Source organism: Coturnix japonica, chromosome 5 (assembly GCF_001577835.2).
Source record: "Coturnix japonica isolate 7356 chromosome 5, Coturnix japonica 2.1, whole genome shotgun sequence".
NCBI classification, from domain to species: domain Eukaryota; kingdom Metazoa; phylum Chordata; class Aves; order Galliformes; family Phasianidae; genus Coturnix; species Coturnix japonica.
Genome location: NC_029520.1, coordinates 38805089 through 38825470, shown reverse-complemented (window position 1 = coordinate 38825470; position 20382 = coordinate 38805089). Strand labels below are relative to the sequence as shown.

At 39.1% G+C, this 20382-nt stretch overlaps 2 long non-coding RNA genes across 2 annotated transcripts; one reads left to right on the top strand and one right to left on the bottom strand.

The window, feature by feature from the left end:
* Window positions 1-143: 143 nt before the first annotated feature.
* On the bottom strand, window positions 144-3629 carry LOC116653528. Its single transcript, XR_004307567.1, has 2 exons — window positions 3528-3629; window positions 144-359 (listed from the first exon to the last, which is right to left on the bottom strand). It is a non-coding gene; the product is annotated as an uncharacterized LOC116653528 (long non-coding RNA).
* Window positions 3630-3774: 145 nt separating this feature from the next.
* On the top strand, window positions 3775-7660 carry LOC116653529. The gene is made up of 2 exons (XR_004307568.1): window positions 3775-5229; window positions 7340-7660. It is a non-coding gene; the product is annotated as an uncharacterized LOC116653529 (long non-coding RNA).
* The last annotated feature ends 12722 nt before the right edge of the window (window positions 7661-20382 follow it).

The window sequence follows — 20382 nt, the reverse complement described above, 5'->3', positions numbered from 1 at the left end:
AGGCCAACTACAGCAAAAGACCCGAGCCCTGGTTACAGGGGCAGGTCGCCCAGCACAGAGCCGGCAGGCGCCGGCAACGCTCTACTGTGATGTGACATGCTTTTGCCCAGGGAGCCTCTCCCTTTGCCCATCCGTAGTCGGCCTCTTCCTTCCTCTTCTTCCCTTTGCCCGTCCGTAGTCGGCCTCTTCCTTCCGCCTCTTCCCCGCAGTTGCCTCGAAGCTCCGCGTCCCGCTTCTTCCTTTTGCCCAGGGAGCCTCTCCCTTTGCCCATCCGTAGTCAGCCTCTTCCTCCTTCTCTTTCTTCCATATGCTCACTGTAGAGCTCCACATCCTACTTCTTCTTTCTTCAGCAGCGAGCCCTGAGTACAAAGGGAGACCTTCCTCAGACCCAAAAACCACCAAATCCCTCCACAACATACATGAAACGGCCTGGCTGACCCACCAAGGGCCCTACGCACACAACCACCCAGCGATGGACAACCCCACATCCCCACCTGAACATTTGCTCCAGAGAATAGCAGTTTAAAGTCTGTAGCCAGTCCTGTTGATGAAAGCAGACACATTGCTTTCAGATTTTTATCTTTATTAGTTGTAAAAGAGGACATATATTTAACTCTCTTCTTTGGTAGCATCACTGCTTTTTACCAGTACTTAACTTTGTAGTTTGCATGTTGTTGGTTTATTGTCATTTATTTTCAATAGGACAGTGACAGCATTTCTCTGTGTCCCCTCACCCCACTATTTTGTCATTTCTATTCCTTCCCTCAGGTTTTTATCAGCATAGCAAGGGCATTTTTGTCACTTCCCATCACAGGATTTTTCTCCACCTCCCACCAGCACCAGAACTGAATTTCTGACCCTATCCTCAGGTATTCCTTTAAGATATGAAAAAGCTTTTTCTTGCTTCCCTCATGTCTAGTCATCCCCCATTCCCCCTTGTGCCCTGCTCTGCACATTTACAGCATTTTCTATCCTCCCCCTTCACGTGCCTCTGCAGCATCAAAAACGGCATTGCTATCTTCCCTCTAATGTTCTCCTTATCGAGGGAACATTTTTCATTTCTCCTCACAGGGTGTCATGGTTTTGTAATTTTGCTATCAGTATTCCACATCATAACATCATGTAAAGTATGGATACTTCTATTGAATGTGAAGTCCACAGAATAAGACTACATATCCCAGAGAACAACAGGGGTAATGATAAGTCACGGGACCAGGACGCTATATAATCTCGTTCCCAGGCTGGAGTGCCCTCCTTCTTCTCTCGAACTTCTCGGAGAGTGGGAAGCGTTCCAGCCGTGTCGCCTAGAGTTCACAGTAGGCCTCTCAGTTTTTGGGGACTCTCTCTCTCTCTGTTTGTTCGTTTTGTTAGCCTCAATTATAATATATTGTGTTATCCTGTATTTCGATATCATATTTAGGAAAATAAGTTTTTCCTCCTTAGATTGCCGCTGTTTTTATCCCATTCCCCTTTTCCCCCTCCTTTCCGGGCCCCCGGGGGTAGGGCCCATGGGGTGGCTTCCCCTGTCACGGGCATAGGTAAATCTAAGTAACCCGTGACACAGGGTCCCACCTTCCTTCCGCCTCAAGTCTGCCCCAGAACGCATTATTTCTCTTCTTTCTTTCATGCGCGAGAACCACATTTTTCTCACTCCTCTCACGTGCCCATCTCCTGTCTTCGCTTAGCCCAGCAAAGGCATTTCTCTCTCCCTTCCGCAGGCATCCCTCAGCCTGGCAACAGCATTTCACTCGCTCCCTTCCTCAGGCATCCCTCAGCCTGGCAACAGCATTTCACTCGTTCCTGCTCCACAGCTCGGGAATCGCATTTCTCTCTTTCCCCTTCACGTGCTCCTCATCGGGAGAAGTAATTTTTTTTCCTCTTTTCACGCGGTCCCGCCTTCCTTCCCCCCCCCCCCCCCCGCGCGCCAGAACGCAGCAATTCGCTTCCCCCCCCCCTCACGCGCTCCTTTGCGCGGGAGCCACGTTTTTCCTCACTCCCTTCACGCGCCTAAGTCTCGAGTCTCCCCTCGGAGAGCGGGCACGGCATTGTTCCCCTCACATTCCCCGACCCCCTTCCCCCCCTCACGTGCCCCTCAGCCCGCGCACGGCATTTCTCAGCCCCCTTCCTCAGGCACCCCTCATCACGGAACAGCATTTCTCTTGCTCCCGCCCCACAGATTCGGAACGACGTTTCTTTTCCCCTCATGCGCTGCTTCATCGGGAAAACAAGGTTTTTTCTCTTCTCACGCGGCCCCACTGCTCCGAAACGCGGCACATCTCCCCTCCACGCGCTCCTCAGCGCAAGAAACACATTTTTCCTCACTCCCTTCACGCTCCCGTCTCACGCCTCCCCTCAGCCCAGCAACGGCATTTCTCTCGCTACCATCCCGCAGCTCGGGAATTGCAGTTTTCTCTTTCCTTCATGCGCTTCCCCCACCGGCAGAACAAACTTTTTCTCTCCTTCGCTCGGTCCCATTTTCCTCCCCCCCCCCCCCCCCCCCCCCCCCCCCCCCCCCCCCCACCCTCGAGTGCCGGAACGCAGCAGTTTGCTTCCCCCCCCTCACGCACTCCTCAGCGCAAGAACCACGTTTTTCCTCACTCCCTTCACGCCGCCCGCATCTCGCGCCTCCCCTCAGCCAGGGCACGGCATTGTTCCCCTCACTCTTCACATTCCCCTCCTCCCTCACACGCCCCTCAGCCCGCGCTTTTCCTCAGGCACCCCTCATCACAGGAACGGCGTTTCTTTCCCCTCGTGAGCTCCTCCATCGGGAGGACAAAGTTGTTTTTTTTTTCCTCTCCTCATGCGGTCCCACCGCCCCGGAACGTGGCATTTCTCCCCCTCACACACTCCTCGGCGCGATAACCACATTTCACTCCGTTCACGCTCCCGCCTCGTGCCTCCCCTCAGCAACGGCATTTCTCCCCCCCCGCCCTTCCTCAGGCATCCTTCAGCCCGGGAACGGCATTTCTCTAGATCCCGCCCCACAGCTCGGGAACGGCTTTTCTCTCTTCCCTCTCACGTGCTCCTCCATCGAAAGAACAAGGTTTTTCTCTCACTTTATGCAGTCCCACCTTCCCACCCCGCACGCCAGAACGGAGCATTTCGCTCCCTCCCCTCACACGGTCCTCCGCGCGGAACCACGTTTTTCCTCACTCCACTCACACGCCGCTCCCCCACCCCCCTCAGCCCAGAACGGCATTTTTCTCTCACTCTCCGACCCTCCCCCCCCCCCCCCCGCATCCCTCAGCCCAGGAATGGTGCCCGCCTCTGCAACACCCCGCCACACACATACACACCTCTCGCCCAGCAGCAGCACTCATCGCCGCATCCTTCCCTCAGCACGACAACTGCACCCACCTCTAGGCATCTCAACCTGCCTTTCATCCCATAAACATCACCTGCCTCTGCCACCCCTCAATCCACTATCCGCCCTCAGCAACGTCCACTTACACTTCCCTGCTTGATGCCGTCCTGTCCCACAGCCCCCATCCCTTCCAGCCCAGCGAGGATTACACTCGGTCCCTTACCTCAGCCCAGAAGACGTAATTCCAGATTATCGCCACACCCTGACTAAAACACCTGTGCACTCAACAGCCAGTACGCGCGCCTTATCTAGATGCCCCCACACAGTCCACCAGCCAATAGGAGCAAAGAACGCTGCCCTTGCTTCTCACCTTTGTTGCATCCCCTTGCACCGTTCCCGCCTTTTCTACTTGTATGTGGCACGCAGGGCTGCCCCACAGGTGGTCGCACTTTATAAACCAGACACCCAATCTCAGCTGGCAGTTTCTTCACTTCTGGTGTTTGTTTTGTTTGTAATATTGTCTTTTCAGGTGTCTACCTCTATGGAAAAAATCCCTTCTGAATTTAGAAATATTGTTACAGAGAGAAAAATGTGAACGTGCCTGATTACCCCACATCACCTCTTTTTTTCAAGCTCCCATCTTACCTGCTTTAAAACTCAGCAGACAGATTGTATGCTATTGTAGTCTTTTATTTCTGGAGTTTAATCTTCAGTTTCTACTTCTTTGACAACACCCTGGTCAGGGCACCACAGTGCCTGAGCAGCTTCATTGGGTAACAGCATGCAGCTGGGATCTGCAGCTGCTCCTCTTTCACCTGTTTGTAGCCTGCTAGAAACATTCCCCACGTGTGGTTTGCATCACTGCCTGGCTAGTGGGGCTGCAGAAATGTATCAACCAGGGAAAACAGCCACAGATTTGTTTTTGTTTTGTTTTGTTTGAAATTAGTATTTTTTTATTGCAATTTCTCACTGGCTCTTGTCAAAGAAGTTATTCCAATTGTCCTTCCCATCTGTGCCTTGTGTGCATATGAACCTGCAGTGCTTTCAGAAAGGAGTCCTGACCCCAGCAGGACCCACCTAGCCACTCTGGAGGCAAAGAGCTGTGTCTGATTGGGGATTCTGCAGCTGACATAACACAAACACACAACTCCATATATAAATATAAATCAAAAGTAGTAGAAGACAGTGGATTTTAACTAAAGGTCAATAGATACTCAAACTGAATGCAACAGAAGTTGGTAGCACGCCCTGTTCTAAAGATTTTGATGACTTGAATATGCGAATAAGGGAGATTGCTCCATCCTCAAAACTCCACCAAACAACAAGTAATTGCCACTCAAACAAATGCAAATGAATTTTGAGCCTTTTCGTTGTAATGACTATTTTGTCACTGTCATTATCTGAGTAGGGTAGAAGACATTGTGTTTCAGAAGATATTCCTTGCTGTTTGTGATTTCAATTATTTGACATTACTTAGTTTGCTGGGTGGCTGCAAATTAATGGATTTAGTATTCAGAAACTGGACCCAGATTCATTATAACCGCCATTTCCACTTGCCTGTTGCTCTGCTCTCTACCTAGCTCAGAGACCTTAAAGGCCTGACCAAAAGCATCTTGAAGCATCTGTACTACTGCTATCAGTAAACTCAAGATCAAGCAGTAGGCCCTCATTTGGTAACACAGCAATGAGTGAAGCTGAAAAACTCTCAAATCTTTCCTCCTTGTACAAATTTTTAACCCTTAACTATCTCTAATTCTGTAAATTACTGAGCAGGGTTTAGTAGAACATGTAAACATGCACTAAACTCTTTCTTATGTGTCACTTCATCTTTCTGTGGATCATTTCACAGTACAAGCACCCAAGAAATACTGTTCTTTTTTTCTTTTTCAGGAAGCTTTCAAGCTGATTTCCTTGTCTTGAAGAAGGTAAATGCAGATCACATCTAATATTTAACTGGAGCACAGTTATTTGGGACTGCTTCTGAATGATTTTAGTTTGGAACAGCCATTTTCCAAGCAACAAGAGAACCAGGCTTGGAGCAATGTATAATTGTGCTGCAGCAGTTCTTCATTATGTTGTGTCATAGGTGCCTATAGTGTTTCAACATATTTGATGATATTTTACTGACATTAATTTAGATTCAAACATAATTGATTATGGGAATTTGGGACAGAGTTATGTTGTGAATTTAGCTGACAAAGGATGAGATCTGTTATAAATACGTTTATAAAGGAGGAAAATGTCTGATGGCTTGGGAAATTTAGAGGTGTTGAAAGAACACCTTTGAATTTATTCACAGCCTTAAATGGGTTCTTGCTTCTGTTTTATGCCAGGGTAAATTTTACCTTAATGATTCCATGATTCTATAAGCCCACCCTCATGCCAACAGCCAAGTAATGAGGCTTCCCTTTAAAATCAGAGTATCATAGAATATCCCAAGCTGAAAGGGACTCACAGAGATCACTGAGTCCAACTCTTGGCTCCACACAACACCACCCAAACCCAATATCTGGCAGCAGTGTCCAAACACTACTTGAGCTACAAAACCTTGGGGCCATGCCCACTGCCCTGCAGGGAAGGGGGGGAACCAATACATGCCCACCATCTTCCAATGCCAAACATTTCCCTAACCCCCACAAGCCATGTCCCAGACAGCCCTGCAAAGCTGTCATTCCATGAAATGGAGTATGTCTTGATCAGCTCATCTGTGCAAATTGGCTAATGGTGGTGACAATGTTGAAAAACAGTGTTTTATAGCTGAGAATTTGCTCTATCAAATAGCGTTATTGGTGCTTTTTCTGCCTGTTGCATGGACATTAATAAGAGGCATTACCTCCAGAGCAACCTACATGGAAGATTTCCACAGCACTGTGAGCATACTGAGAGGCTTATTAAAATAATAACAGCACATTTGTTAATAATTAATCACTGGCATTAGCAGAGGGACTTTCAGCCAAAGATTCTGAAGTTCTTTCCAAATTTCACTGACCAAAATTATAAACAGATAGAGACTGCCTAATCCATCACCATATATTGCCGTCTTTGACAGTTATTTAATTGTTCACAGCAGAGCAACTGCTTAGTAGCAATCAGATTGGTGCACAAAGCAAAGAATATGCTGCATAGCCATGAAAAAGTAGAAAGTGAAGTAGAAAAAGTAGTAAGTGAAGGACTGCACGTCACTTTGGGATGGTTTTGGTCATATAAAAGTATTCCTACTCTTTTTTGGCTATCATTCATGAACCTTTTTCCAAGGTCCAATTTTATGAATAACTTTAGGTCAGATATACTAACACAGTGATATAGAGAGAGGTATGTTGTGTTCAGAATGGTTGTTGTTATGGCTTCCTTTTGAAGGCTGACATTCATGGTAATCTTGAAAATTTTTGGTGTCTTCCTGGAGCTGAAATACATTAAAAACTATTGTAAGTCCTCTTTCAGATCTTGCAGTAAAACTTTGATTTGTATCCTGATTCCTTAATTTCATTTCAATCTCTGATTTTAGAGCCACCCTCCAAACTCCTGCAGCCTAAATCTCTGCTATGGAACACATCCTGGTATCTAACTTACATGCCTCTGTCAAATGCACAATCAATGGTGGATGTTAATGCAGTTAAAAATACGTGTGAGTTTTTGACTGCATCTGCCTGGCTTTCTTAGTGCTGTTGTACCCAACTGTATCTGAATACATATGCAACCTCTCCATATTAAATAGAGGAAATTTATTTATGTTATGAAATCACTCTTGAGAGTTGGTTGCTAATGAACCTCTTTCTTGTTTGTTTTTAAAGTTGTATCTATACAACTAGCATTATTAGTACACAATTACCAGAAAGTAATCACGGAATTATTGTAAACATGGTCTACAAAACATACTCGTAATTAATATTCATACATTCCTCTAATCTACTATTTGGAGCAAATGCATGAATCCTATCTAGAGTTCATTAAAAAAATCATAATATCAGCAGGGAAAGCAAAATATTACATGGTTTAGAGAAATTAAAGGGAAAATTCTTGTAAATCTTTTCACAGTTCTGGACCGGGCAAAGGAACTACTGTGGCTTCTGAGGCAATATTCAGCAGTGTTTCGTGTCAGTACTAGGAGAAAAAGAAAAGCTGCACCTAGACACGCGTTTGTACAGAGGTACTGCAATGTTCAATCAGATGAGTGTACCTGAGTCCAATATGGCAATTGGACTCAGTTTGGCAATTGCAAGTATGGCAATGTGTATTGGCAGGAAGTCTAAGGATAAGCAGGGCTAAAGGAGCATGCTCATAATCTGCTATAGATAAACAGCCGTGTCTGTCTGTTACCATCTAAAGCAAAAAGAAATAAATGAATTGGTAAAACTAGTGGCATGGATATTCATGTTCTGATACGCATAGTAAAATGCAGCTTGTTTGTTCTGCATAAATTGCAGTCTTACTTATTCTTCAGACAATCAAGAATTGACTAATAGGCTGACTTGAGTCCCTGATTACACACTTGTTATGTATTCTGTATTTCATTCATATCAATGCTTCATTTTTATTAATTGTGGAGTGATATCTAATTACTCATTTTTAGATGGCCAGAGATCAGTTTTGTCATGGCTGAATGACCGGGAGAGTAATTACAGTTAATAGTAGATGAAAGAGGGGAACTCCTTCAGAATTGAGGAATAGAAAAATAAAAATTTAGAATTCAAATTGAGATGACTGAAACTAAGACTTATTTCTGAAAAGTTATGTTGTACACAAGAAGAGTGATAAAGCTGATTTCTGTCTACCATCATCTTTTAGAATTTGGGAGAAGAAGGAAGAAAAAAAAATCATGGAAAACTGTGATAGTTTAAAAAATGATAGCCTTTTAAAAGTAAACTCACTGTAAGCATCATCATTGTTTCTATTTGCCCATTTCTGCAAGTGTTCAAGTAGTTAAGTTCTGTTAAAATGAAGATAGAGGACTACAAATGATTTTTAACCTACGTATTTAAGACCAAAAATCTTAAGTGCTTCTACAACACTTCAGTTTTAAAAAACTAGCTTGCTAGTGAGGACTGAGTGCTCAGTTAAGTGGCACTGTGACTGCAAGATATATTAACATAAGTGATCTTCAGTGTATTGTACCTAAGTCAGAGAAACCCTGATGAATCATGCTTGTGAAATCCCCGATTTCTGAAGGTTTCATAAGCTCTTATACTTCAACGCCTGTGTTTATTTCTTTCATATAGAATTGTATTTATCAGATGCTCAGAAATTGTGCACGTGCTATTTTTTTGTTGCTGTTTTGAAATGCTGTTCATTTACTTTTTATTCTCATTGCACAATATACTTAATTGGGCACAGTGCTGTCTATTGTCTTTTGGTGTAGAAACATATCTAAAAGAATGATATGCACTCTATTTTGTAGAAACTGCAACAAAAATGACAAATCTGGTTGCCTTCCTGCTGACAAAAGAAGACTTTCCTGCATCTCATCTGTCTGTCTTTCAGTGTCCCACTGTCACTTGACAATGAGACAGGCTGTTCCCATTGAATAATATCTCCTCATGTAGCGAACACTTGATCATTAGCGAGTTCAGTTTAAAAAGAGATAAATAGAGAATAAGCAAGAAAGGCTCATGTATTTTCCAAATGTATTTTAATAAAGATTGTTCCAATGAAGCAGAATGATGCTGAACATAAGACTGAAAGAGATAGGAGACATTTTCAGACACCAAGAGTTGTAAAGGTAGGTTTATTTCTTCAGTGATTCTGAGATAACAGAAAAATAGCTGTTTGGATTATATATCTATTTCATTTATCTTGTCCACAGAAAACATCCTGAGTCATCTTTTGTGAAATATACATTGAAATATACATACAATAAAGACATGTTTGACTTCTCATATTCTTGTGTTTCTTTATGCAGATCTTTTGGGATATTTTATGCTTGATGACTAAGACACAATTATACTTGTATTTTTAAAGATGTATTTGCAGGGCTTTACAACACTGGTGACAGAGGTTGTTTAAGTGTGAATTTTTAGAGACAGATTCTGCAGGAAAGCTAAAAACTGACCAAGAATACAACAGCCAGTTGACAATGTTTGATGATAAATGATTCTTCAGAAACCATCAGGTATTTTGATAGAAAGAACATATACAGATACAGAAAAAATAATGGGATGTTATTTTTAGAAAGGTTATTGTGGTTGAAGAGAATAGATATCTTTTAGGAAGTCACTGAAATCTGACATGCATGTGCCAATCATGATTTTTTTTCTTGGTCGCTGGGGCAATTAGTTCAGGATACTTGATGAAGGATCAAAATGAGAACTTGAAGAATTAAATTTATATGTATTGATAAAAAGAATACGTCGGAAATGACAGTAAGCAATTACAGCTATTTAGAAAGGTAGACTAAGAAAAGAACGACTTATGTCACTCCAAAAGTAATGCCTTCTATTTATTTCCATGTGAACAAATAACACAAGAACACTATTAAATAGAGCTCCAAAATACTATTTTTCAACATAGTCACAACCATTAGCTATGCATTTTACCAGCAATGAGCAAGATCATGCATTCCGTGATTGTAAACATCTGCACCAGAACAGATGATCCATAGTTTCATGGCTTCTGTACCAATGTCATTGCTGAAACACACCACTCGCTGCCTCACTGTGCTATCACCCACTGATTGGTCCCCAGAAAGGTCCAGCAACATTGATGAATGTCAATAGGTGCTTTTGTTTTGTTTTGTTTTGTTTTGTTTTTTTTTCCTGAGCAGAGGAATGCAGTAACAGATCTCTGCTTTATATGTACTTCAGTGTCAGATGACATTTTTCCCCTCTGCTACCATCATACTACCAACATACACCTCTGAAGCTGTGGGCCAACATTGTAAAATAGGAGGCAGTAATTTTGAAGCAGGACTCGTATACATCTAAGGATGCCACTGAGATACTTATGGTGACATTAAATTTAAAAAAAAAAAAATAAAATAAAAAAATAATCAAATAATGAAGTCTTTATTATATTTCTCATTGTTATTTTATTCTTGTTATGTTTCTTTTTAAAATATTTCTTCCACTGAATGGAAAAGAATGTTTTAAACATTAATTCTTTGGCCCTTTTTCTTCTTTCTGATTTAAAAAAGCATGGGGTGATGTATCTTCTACACTCAAAAAAATCTCAAGATAAGCACTTAGCATAAAGTTTCAGATATTGGAATCCATTATTAATCTCACTGCTTTATGTGGATATTAGCAAAAGCAAACTAATACTGTCAATAACAGAGTATTGAGACGGTTTTGAGCCAAAATGTGAGACTGATGTTTGAAAGAGATACGGAACTTACAGGAGGTCAAGGAAAGGAAAGAATTATTAAGAAGATAGATTAGGACTGTGGAAGAAGAATAAACTACATATTTCATTAAAGACCATTTTTCTCAGTGCTTGACCTTTGGCCAAACACATAGAAAGTGAAGGTGTAAAAATGATCTTAGAAGAAATTTCTAGTGAAGAAGAGAAATAGTCTTTTGTTAAAACAGAGTGAGAGTGATTGTGCCTTAGGACCCACATTACTTCAAGGACTTGGATCAAGTGGATTAAAATAAGCTGAGGTACTTTCAGAATGTATCTCTACCCTATGACAGAGGACAGCAGACTGGCACTGAAAGGAATAAAGAGAGAAAGAAGCTTTTGTGGAGAATTTAAAGATTGTAATGGTAGTTAACAGTTGGATGGGAGACAATACCACAGTTGATAAATCTGTGCTGTGAAAGTGATGGAGCATGATTGAAGTAGATATTTCTATCCAAAATTCTGTGATTCTGTGAAGGGTCTCTGATTCTTGATTTATAGCCTTTCATTTGTTATACTCACTTTCAGAAAGAGTGAATTTTTAATATTTCTGTCTCTTGATCAATGATTGCACAAAAAGTAACAACAGAAGATGGCAGCAGAGATTGCTGACTCTATCTTGTTTCTTTATAAGTGAATCAGAATATGGATGCTCAGTGAAAGAGCATGGGCTAAGCTTTTATTTAAAACATACTGATTTAATTCTGGAAAGATAAATTCATAGTGTCTAAGAACATCTTCATCTTTTTCTTTTTCTTTTTTTTTTTTTTTAAATGATGTGGAAGTTGGGAAAGAAAAAAAAAAAAACAAATTCCCTGTCCCTTTCATATGTCATAGCAACACACAAGAAGTTGAAGTTGTCCCTGCAAAATGTCATTGGCAAATTGCTTTCATATAGCCCTCCTGCCTTAGCAATAACGTAAGAGAGACAGGTGCTGTTGTTACCTTCCATTTAAAAATATAATGAAAATGATGATGAAACTGAAACACTTTATGTAAAATTGCTTAAATTACTACAGGTGACTCAAAGTACAGACAGCAATGTCAGAGGTAATATAAATACCCTGCTATTTCTTCCTCTAATGGCAAGCCATTGTAAAGACCTTTCTGTAGGTTATCTTGACCTTCTAACTGCATGCAGTGCATGTGGGTATGATCTTATTCACATAAATTTATAGGGAGAGCAATATATTAGGTCAACTGACATAGCTGGAAATAAAAGCTTTTGGACACTCAGCCCTCTTTTCATGTCACAGACATCTACCCATGCTAATTTGTGTGGGGTATAACTATGCCTTATAGTCTAATCCTTTTCCAGTGAGAGCCAGGGAACTTTTCTCTAAGAAAATGGAATATGGGAGAGGGTGTAATTATGGAGAATAGAGCTGAAGTAGAATATATATTCCAGTTGTTTGGTTGTAGGGGTTTTTTTTGTTTTTTTTTCCCATGCTTCCACTTCTGATTTGCTGTCCAAAGCATATTTGGTGTAGCTGCCTCTGGTTCTATTCTGACTGCCACATACTAATGCTTTTATTCTTCTGTCTGTGGCTAAGGAAGCTCACTTGAAAACTGTCCATGCTTCTGCTGCTTTTCAAGCAGCTACTTAGGAGAGTCAAGATGCTATTGTTTGCAGGGTTTTTTAGTTTATTCTTTTTTCCTCTATATGCTCCTGCACTAAGTACTATTTTATTTTTATTTATTTATTTATTTATTTATTTATTTATTTATTTAGTAGAAGTGTGTAGCTGAGGCTGACAGATAACCTATTTCCCTCACTAAAACCAGAAGCATGACTCAGGTTTGCAAATTCAAGACCTACTAGCCTTAGGACAGTTTCAAACTGAAGGAAATAGGAAACCATCAGCTGTATAACAATGCTTCCTGGAGCTGGTATTTTGTTGAATATGTTTGAATTCCAACAGATATATTCTGTGCTGTCTGTTGAAGAACTTTTATGACCCCCTTGCCCAATTATGTCTGCCACTTCTGAAACAGGAGACCTAAATTTAGGAACAACTCCAGTATTTGGCTGATATTTCTATTGTATTCTATCTTCTGTCTTGTATACACATACATACTTTTATCCCTGGTTAATATAGCTCAGTTCTTTTACTCTGGTTATTTTTGTATAAGCCTGGTATAGGTCAAAATATTCAAAGCCATGGTGTAAATTGAAACATATTTCTGAATAAGTAAATTTAGGTCAATACTGATTTTTTCAGCTTGGGGTGTGAATACTTATTTATCATAATAAACCAAACTTTTCCTAGTACTTTCCTGGTTTGAGCAATCTTGAAAGGATATGAAAAATGAATGAAATTTATCCCCAAATCATCTTTGTTGAAGTCTGCTTGCTTACAGGCATATATAGGTATATGATAAGCTATCTAGTTCTTTTTGTAACAAATTGTTACATCTTTCAACAAAAAATGGCAATACCTGATAACAGCTTTATTATTTTCTTCATATATTCCTGAGTTCAGATTTAAGTGTTTCTCAGGTAGACTTTAGTTTTAGGACTGTTTGTGGTTTTAATGTTATGGATAGACTTTTCAGAACATGCAAGAATATTTTGGATGACAATCATTTTTTCCTTCAGAAAAAAGGGAGGTGGGAATATTGATTTACCCTGAGACAGACTATTTCCTATGTTTTACTCAGTAACGGGACCTTCTGTTTATCTTTAATTTTGCTTTATTATGCTCATCTTTCAGTAATCAGATGTAGAAAACACTTATAGCAGTCTGTGTGATTTCTGACTGAATGTTCTGATTAGTGGCTATTATACTATTTATGAAGTGTAATCATTTTATGTGAGTGCAGAGATCAATGGTCCTTGCCTATCTATTATCTAAGCAGAAGTGTCTCAGGATTAATGTCTGAATACGTGCATTGTGATTAACTTCATACTGTATGGAAGCAAACACAAGAAGAACCTTTTTATATCCTAAGATACAGTGATCATAGGCAGCTCTTTAGTAGTGTCTTCTTGATTTTCATTGGTAAATAATTCAGCTCAGTAGGATGTCACGGGGTTTTTTTCAGCTTTTTCAGCTTGGAAAAGAAAAGGCTGCAGGGAGACCTCACTGCAGCCTTTCAGTATTTAAAAGGAGTTTATAAATATGAGGGAAATCAACTTTTTATAGAAGTAAATGGTGACAGGACAAGGGATAATGGTTTTTAACTGAAGGAGAGGAGATTTAGATTAGATGTCATGGGGGAAGTTTTATTACTCAAAGTCTGGTCTGGTGCTAGAACAGACTGTCAAGAAAACTTGGGGATGCCCAGTCCCTGGAGGCATTTAAGGCCAGGTTGGATGGGATCCTGTGTAATCTGATCTGGTGCTTGATCTAGTGTCTGGCATGCCTGCCTGTGGCAGGGGGACTGGAACTTGCTGATCCTTGAGGTCCCTTCCTCATGTTTGGTGATTAAGTTACTAACAGCAATAACAAGTTGAAGGGCATAGACCTGGTGGAAAATATTTCAAAATATTACAGTATTAATTATTTTATATTCCCCTTTTGTTGTTGTTGCTGTTTTCTGTGGGGTTTTAAAGAAAGCTAATCCCTTAAAAGTGATTACTGCAGAGGTTAGCAAAAATTGAGGAAAGATGGAATCATTACTTTCAGGTCTTCTCCTTCCTGTTATCTTCTTATGCTTAGTTCTGATGATTCTTGCCTCTGCGCCAGTGTGGACAATTTGTGAAGATGGGATTGGTGTCAGGAGAAAAACACTTGACAGATGAGGAAAGCAGGGAAAGGAAAACAGCTGAGTTTCTTTCCTTCAGTCTCATTGAACCTTTCTCTGTACTGAATTCTTCCTGAATAATTATTCTAAGATCTCAAAATATGTCCATGTTTAGTGTATCAAGAGTACAAACTAAACCATGGTACTGCTATTTTGAAGGGCAGGATTTGTCGTTTATTATCTCCTTCACCAGACTGCACTTCCAAGACAAAGATGGAGTAAATACTAGAATAATGCACCCTTGCTGTTAAAACTAGTGCAGTTATAGTTACAGAAGGGGATTATGGGAAATTTGATTAAGCAAAGTAATGAAGATCTCAACAAGGTTTCTGGCTCCCTTAATTTTATTCTTATTTTATTTCATGATACTTGGAACAACACTGCTGTATTGGCTGTTGAAACAGTAGGTTCAGGTCTGAGAATTTCAGCCACCATTCAGAATACATCAACTTCCAGCCTACACTTATAAGGAAAATGTTAAAATACAATGTTACTGGAATAAAGGAGACACCCTCAAGGGCTTTTTGAAACTACCAAAGCCAGTAGGTACTTTGTTATCTTTCATTCAGATCAGTTAAGTTTGTTGTTTTTTTTTTTTCCTTGTTGCCATATGGGCAACTAAGTATTAAAGACCAAGAGATCAGATTGAAACTAACCTGTTCTATCCATGATTCTTTTCTTCTTTATAGAAATATTGTTTTCAGAATTTTTATGATCTGGTACCTAACCTTTGAATACTGCTTTAGTTTACATCTTATTTAAAGCACAGGCTTTCCATTAGATGAGAATTCTTTAACATTCTGTGAAGGCAGCTCTTTATAGATTTAAAGATGGGTGCAGTTTGCGGAGTTACCAAATGTTTACTCCTTCAAATGTTTCTTCTGTAATAATTTCTCAGTGACATTCTTCCTCAGAATATTTACATCTTCTAAATGAATAGGCATGCTGCTTTTGATGCAGCTGAACTTCAGGCAATACCACTGCTTGTAACTGAGCTCAAAGGATTTTTCAAGGACAAAAATCATTACAATTGAGAAGTATATTTCAAATTCACTTAGTCCACGAAGTTCAGGAAAGAAGAGCTTTTATTTTGGGGGAATGCCTAACCAGGTATATGGTACTAAACCTGTTGACATAGGCCGTACACAGAGAAGTGAAAAATCTGTTGGCTGAATACACCACAAGTATAAGCTAATCTTTATTTTTCTTGTGCTTTAGACTAGTTGATATTCAATGCCCATATCAAGTTTGAAAGGACTAAAGAAAAGGAGATTCAAACTGGTGTGTTTGTGTTCATATCAGGATTCAGTGCTTTCTCTAACATTGATGTTGAGTTTCTCTTTGACTCCCTGCATTGTAACATATGTAACTATTATCATGTGGTTAAAAAGTTTTAGTCCCACACTTAACTGGGTCCCACTTTCCTGTCTGAGTTACTAAATATACTGCTTTGTAGCCCCTGAATTAACCTAAGAGGTATAAAAAGTCCCCAAGTTAGTGTAAGGCATACATACATCTTGCAGTGCTTGAAGGATGTTTTTTTTTTGTTTTTTTTTTTTTTTTTGTTTGGTTTGGTTTTTTTTTTTGGTTTTTGTTTTTGTTTTTTTTTTCCCCTGTTACCATCAATGTCCAAAACATCTACACAATTTCAATGAAATACTTGACTGCTTAGGAAATCTTTTTCCAAAGTTTTGAAAACCCATTGTCTGTTAACTTGAAAGTTTTACCTAGAGACTCTTCAGCTTGAGTAATAATGTCTTTATTTTTAATATATGCAATATATTACATATAAATACAGCATGTGTTACTTATACATATTATACTGTAATATATTTCATTAATCATATTAAATTGTATATGTAAATAATCATATAGATGTTAAATAAAATATAACTATATACATTTATATGTTTATTTAAGAATGAGAGTTGGTAGAGGTACAGTTAGAACAGAGGAACACAGTTCTAGCCTCAAAAGCTATACAAGTGGTTATTCCTGTATGCATATGATTGTTTGATTTGCTGACATAAAAGACCTCATTCTGAGATTTCACATGTTTATCCCCTTTTGTGAATGGTCTGGGTCTGTAAAATCATTGCTCATGGGTATCATATCTGAGTATGGAACTCATACATCTGCTGATAAGCACAGTTGCTTCACAGAAGTGTAGTTATGATGTTGTTACAGTGTTGTGAGCAGTGTAGACAAGAAAGAAAGTTCTACTTGTTACAAAAATCCCTCCTCTCCAATGACTTATGGTTATCTAATAAAATAGAAAAATTTTTCTTCCTCTTGAAGAAAAGTAAGACCAAGAGGAAGAATGAATTCTCATTCCACTAACATACTGCCTGTTTTATTTTGACAATCTCATTTGGCAAAGGATATCCTGGCAGAATAACTGAGTGGCCAGAGTGAACATTTAAACCCTTGGAATAATGATGTATCCCTCATGAAATATTCTGACTGCAGAAACATTGTTCTACTACATTAAATTGAGAACACGATCAATCTAGGGGTTAGATGACATGAAAACATGTATACACTTTGTATTAACCTTTTATGTCTGTGAAGGACAGGTGATAAACCCTTTGCTTCCAAACAGAAGAGAGATCCAGTCTCTGCATTAGATCCACTGTGTGGATTCTTTGTAGACTGTAATTCAAACTTTTTATGAATTCAGAAAATGCTGGCTTCGTTTTTCTTGTCAGGTTACAAAACTAGACCATGACAGATGAGTTTGAGCATTTGCTGATCATTCGTCTACAAAACATAATAGCTTGATTCTTTCACTTAAGGCTATTTACAGAAACAGGATTTAATTAATTGAAGCACTGGTGCTCTGCAAACTATTTTTTTTCCCCCTTTAGCTAAATTTCATTGCATCCTAAGAAAAATTTTTAATAACATGATACAAATGAAAGAGCATAGAAAACATTTCCTAATGAAAGGGCACATTTATTTAGCCTTAATGTAAGAATAATAACACTGGCTTCATATACTCATACAAATTTACTGTAACTCAATCAAAAGTGCAATCAGCTAGTTTGGTATTACTCATGCAGCAAATAAATAATTCAAATTAATAAAATCCCCTAAAATCAAATGGAGCAGTTACAGCTTTGCAAAGCTAGTGCAAAATTTAATTTGTGTTAATCTGCCTTGAAGAGTGGAAGCACAAAGTATGCTACAATATTAGCATCAGTTGCTGGTTTAGGAGTTAAGTTCTCTCTTTTTTCTTTTCTTTTGTTTTCTCTGTGTTTCATAGACACAAACAGATGTAAGGAAATACAGTTTTCAAAGTTACTACTTACATTCTAAAAAAAGAATAAAAGTTTTTACCTTAAAAATGTCATTTTTTAGTATCATTTTAAAGTTTTTCAGTGGCTCATCTTCCATTAAAGGACAACTTAATATTGCAGGAGGATCAGAAAAGGAAATTACATATTAAAGTCACCACCACCACCAAAACCCATGAATCTGAGGAGTATCACATATAAAAGAAATCCAAAAAGCAAATTCAGATAATAAATACATTTTTTCTTTTTTCTTTTTTTTTTACTTTTTCTTTTTCTTTTTTCTTTTTGTTTCTTCTTCTTTTAATGCTTTCTTCATTGATCCAAAGTACAACAGTAAATGCTGAAGGATTTGAAGAACACTTCTTTTCTGCAAAATAGGTAAATTCTGCCTGTCCTGAGAGAGGCAGTGTGGAAGAGAGACAAACTGTTCACACAGATAAACATTTAGAAGTATGACAGGCTGGGCATATGGAGAGGGAGAAATGGTGTAGCTGAAGAAACTCTTTTTGTGGATGAGTTTTGAGTGCATTTAAAGGAAGAAAGCCCGTCTTTAACAAGGCAAGAAATTACGATGCTTGCTGATGAGAGTTTGGGCGGATACTTCAGCTGTGTTGAAAGGAAAAGCTGCACAACAGAAAAGTTACTTACAAAATGAGTGAGCTTGATGACTTACATTATCATCTAGAATGAAAAATGGTGCTGAAAAACACAGTCACTTTCTGCTTTTACACATTTTATAAGATGGAGGTGTTGATTTACCATAAACCACAATGCAAGTTGTGTTTTAAAACTGCGAACTTCCCAGCCATAACCTCTGACACATAAAGGCCCAGAAGCATGGTCAAGGTCTCTGTGAGCTACCAGGGTGGTGAAGTTTTGCTTCAATAAGGAAGCCAGTAGATTTATTTCTCATTTTAAATGTACATAGCAATTGTTATCAAAGGCAATTACAAGATACTTATAATAAATGTCCTCAGATACCACTATATCACCACAGAGTGCGACCAGAGACTGAGAACATTGATTTTCTTTTTAATAAATGCTCAAGTCAAACCATAATCTGCTATATATCAATATAGATCACTGAAAACTGTTTTAAATCAGAGGAAAATCTGGCTTTTCTTTCCTACAGTTTGGCTGATTCTGTCCTGTTTTCATTCAGATGTGTGCTTCTGAGAGGATAAGCACAGAGCTGTAGTTCCTAAGGGCTGCAATCTCTTAAAATATAAAATAAATAGCTGACGCTGGGATAAACATTTTTTTTTTTCCCCTGCCATCTCTGTAATTCTTGGGTTTGAAATGTTATCACCCAATAAAATTTTATCTAGGAAAAAAAAAAAAAATCACACTCTCTGGCTTGGGATATCACAATAAGACCCTGGAAGTGTTGAATCATCTATAAAAGAAAAAAAGAGAAATGAAGAGTAGTAAGGATTCAAACCTTTCCCTAAGCCTTGCTTTGAGGAAAGGCAATGTCAGGTCTAACATATTTATCACTAGAACAAGATAATCTGTGATGTTCACACACTTGAGGCATGACTGTGTTCTCTGCTTGGCTCTTTTTGTACTACTCCAAATCTATATAAGCAGAAGTTATTTGGAATTTACTGTGTTATTGTTAGCATCCTCAGTACTGGATCAGAAGTGGTCACTCCAGATAAATCTGTAGAACTGTTTCTATTCTAACATTTCAAATTTGCTCACTTGAAAGTGGGTAATTTTATGTCAGAATGTTCATTATTAAGTATTGCTTGAAGCATAGTTATTTGTTCTTGGAAATGAAGAAAATAAATACCAGTGCTTTTGGAAAAAAATATAAGTAGTACATATTATTTTATGCAACCCTTTGAATAAAATACATACCCTGAAGTAGTACACTCAATTATTTGTGTCAAAAATCATCATCCATCTGCATCATTCTATTTCTCTACCTTTTGCTAATGTTCTCCTCCAGTTCCCCTTTGCCTGCTCACTAGCTGTTATTAATCATTTGGGGCCTTTAAAAACCCTCTGAAGATCTTCCAGGCCACATTGTTCAGCTAGATAAGAGCATGCCTTCACCCTGGAGTTTTTCAGGCAAAATTAGATAATGCATTGAGTGACGTAGTTTAGTGTATGGTGGTGATGGGTTAATGGTTGGACTAGATGATCCTAGTGATTTTTTAACCTTAGCAATCCTACAATTCTGTGATTCTGAGTGAATCTTCTGCTAGATAGATCCATGGGCTGGAAAAACTTCCAGTACAGAATTTTCCCACTGAAGGGTATGAACCTTCAGGACTATTATCATATTTTTTGCATATGATACATCTTACATCTGATTCACATTCATTTTGAAGTTGTACTTCTGCCTGAAGTATCCTCACATAGCCTGCACTCAGAATAAATTACTTTAAACCAAAGGAATGGACATAGAAGAGATGAAGAGATGTGTAGGACTGCAATGCAACTGCAGTACAGGAAAGCTTCCTTGGTCAGAGGACTCTGGCTATGGAAAAGCACAGGCTGTGGAGGGGGGTCCTGAGGAAGAAAGGGCTCCATATTTGGAAATGGAAATAATAGAAAAAGGGATATGATACATGACTTCTGCATGATAGTTGGTTTAAATACAATTAAGTTGCAGGCTATGTGTGTGAAAAATACATTGAGGTCTGAAAAATTTGATCTCTACACTTTTGTCAGTGTTTTGGTCTGATGTAACTT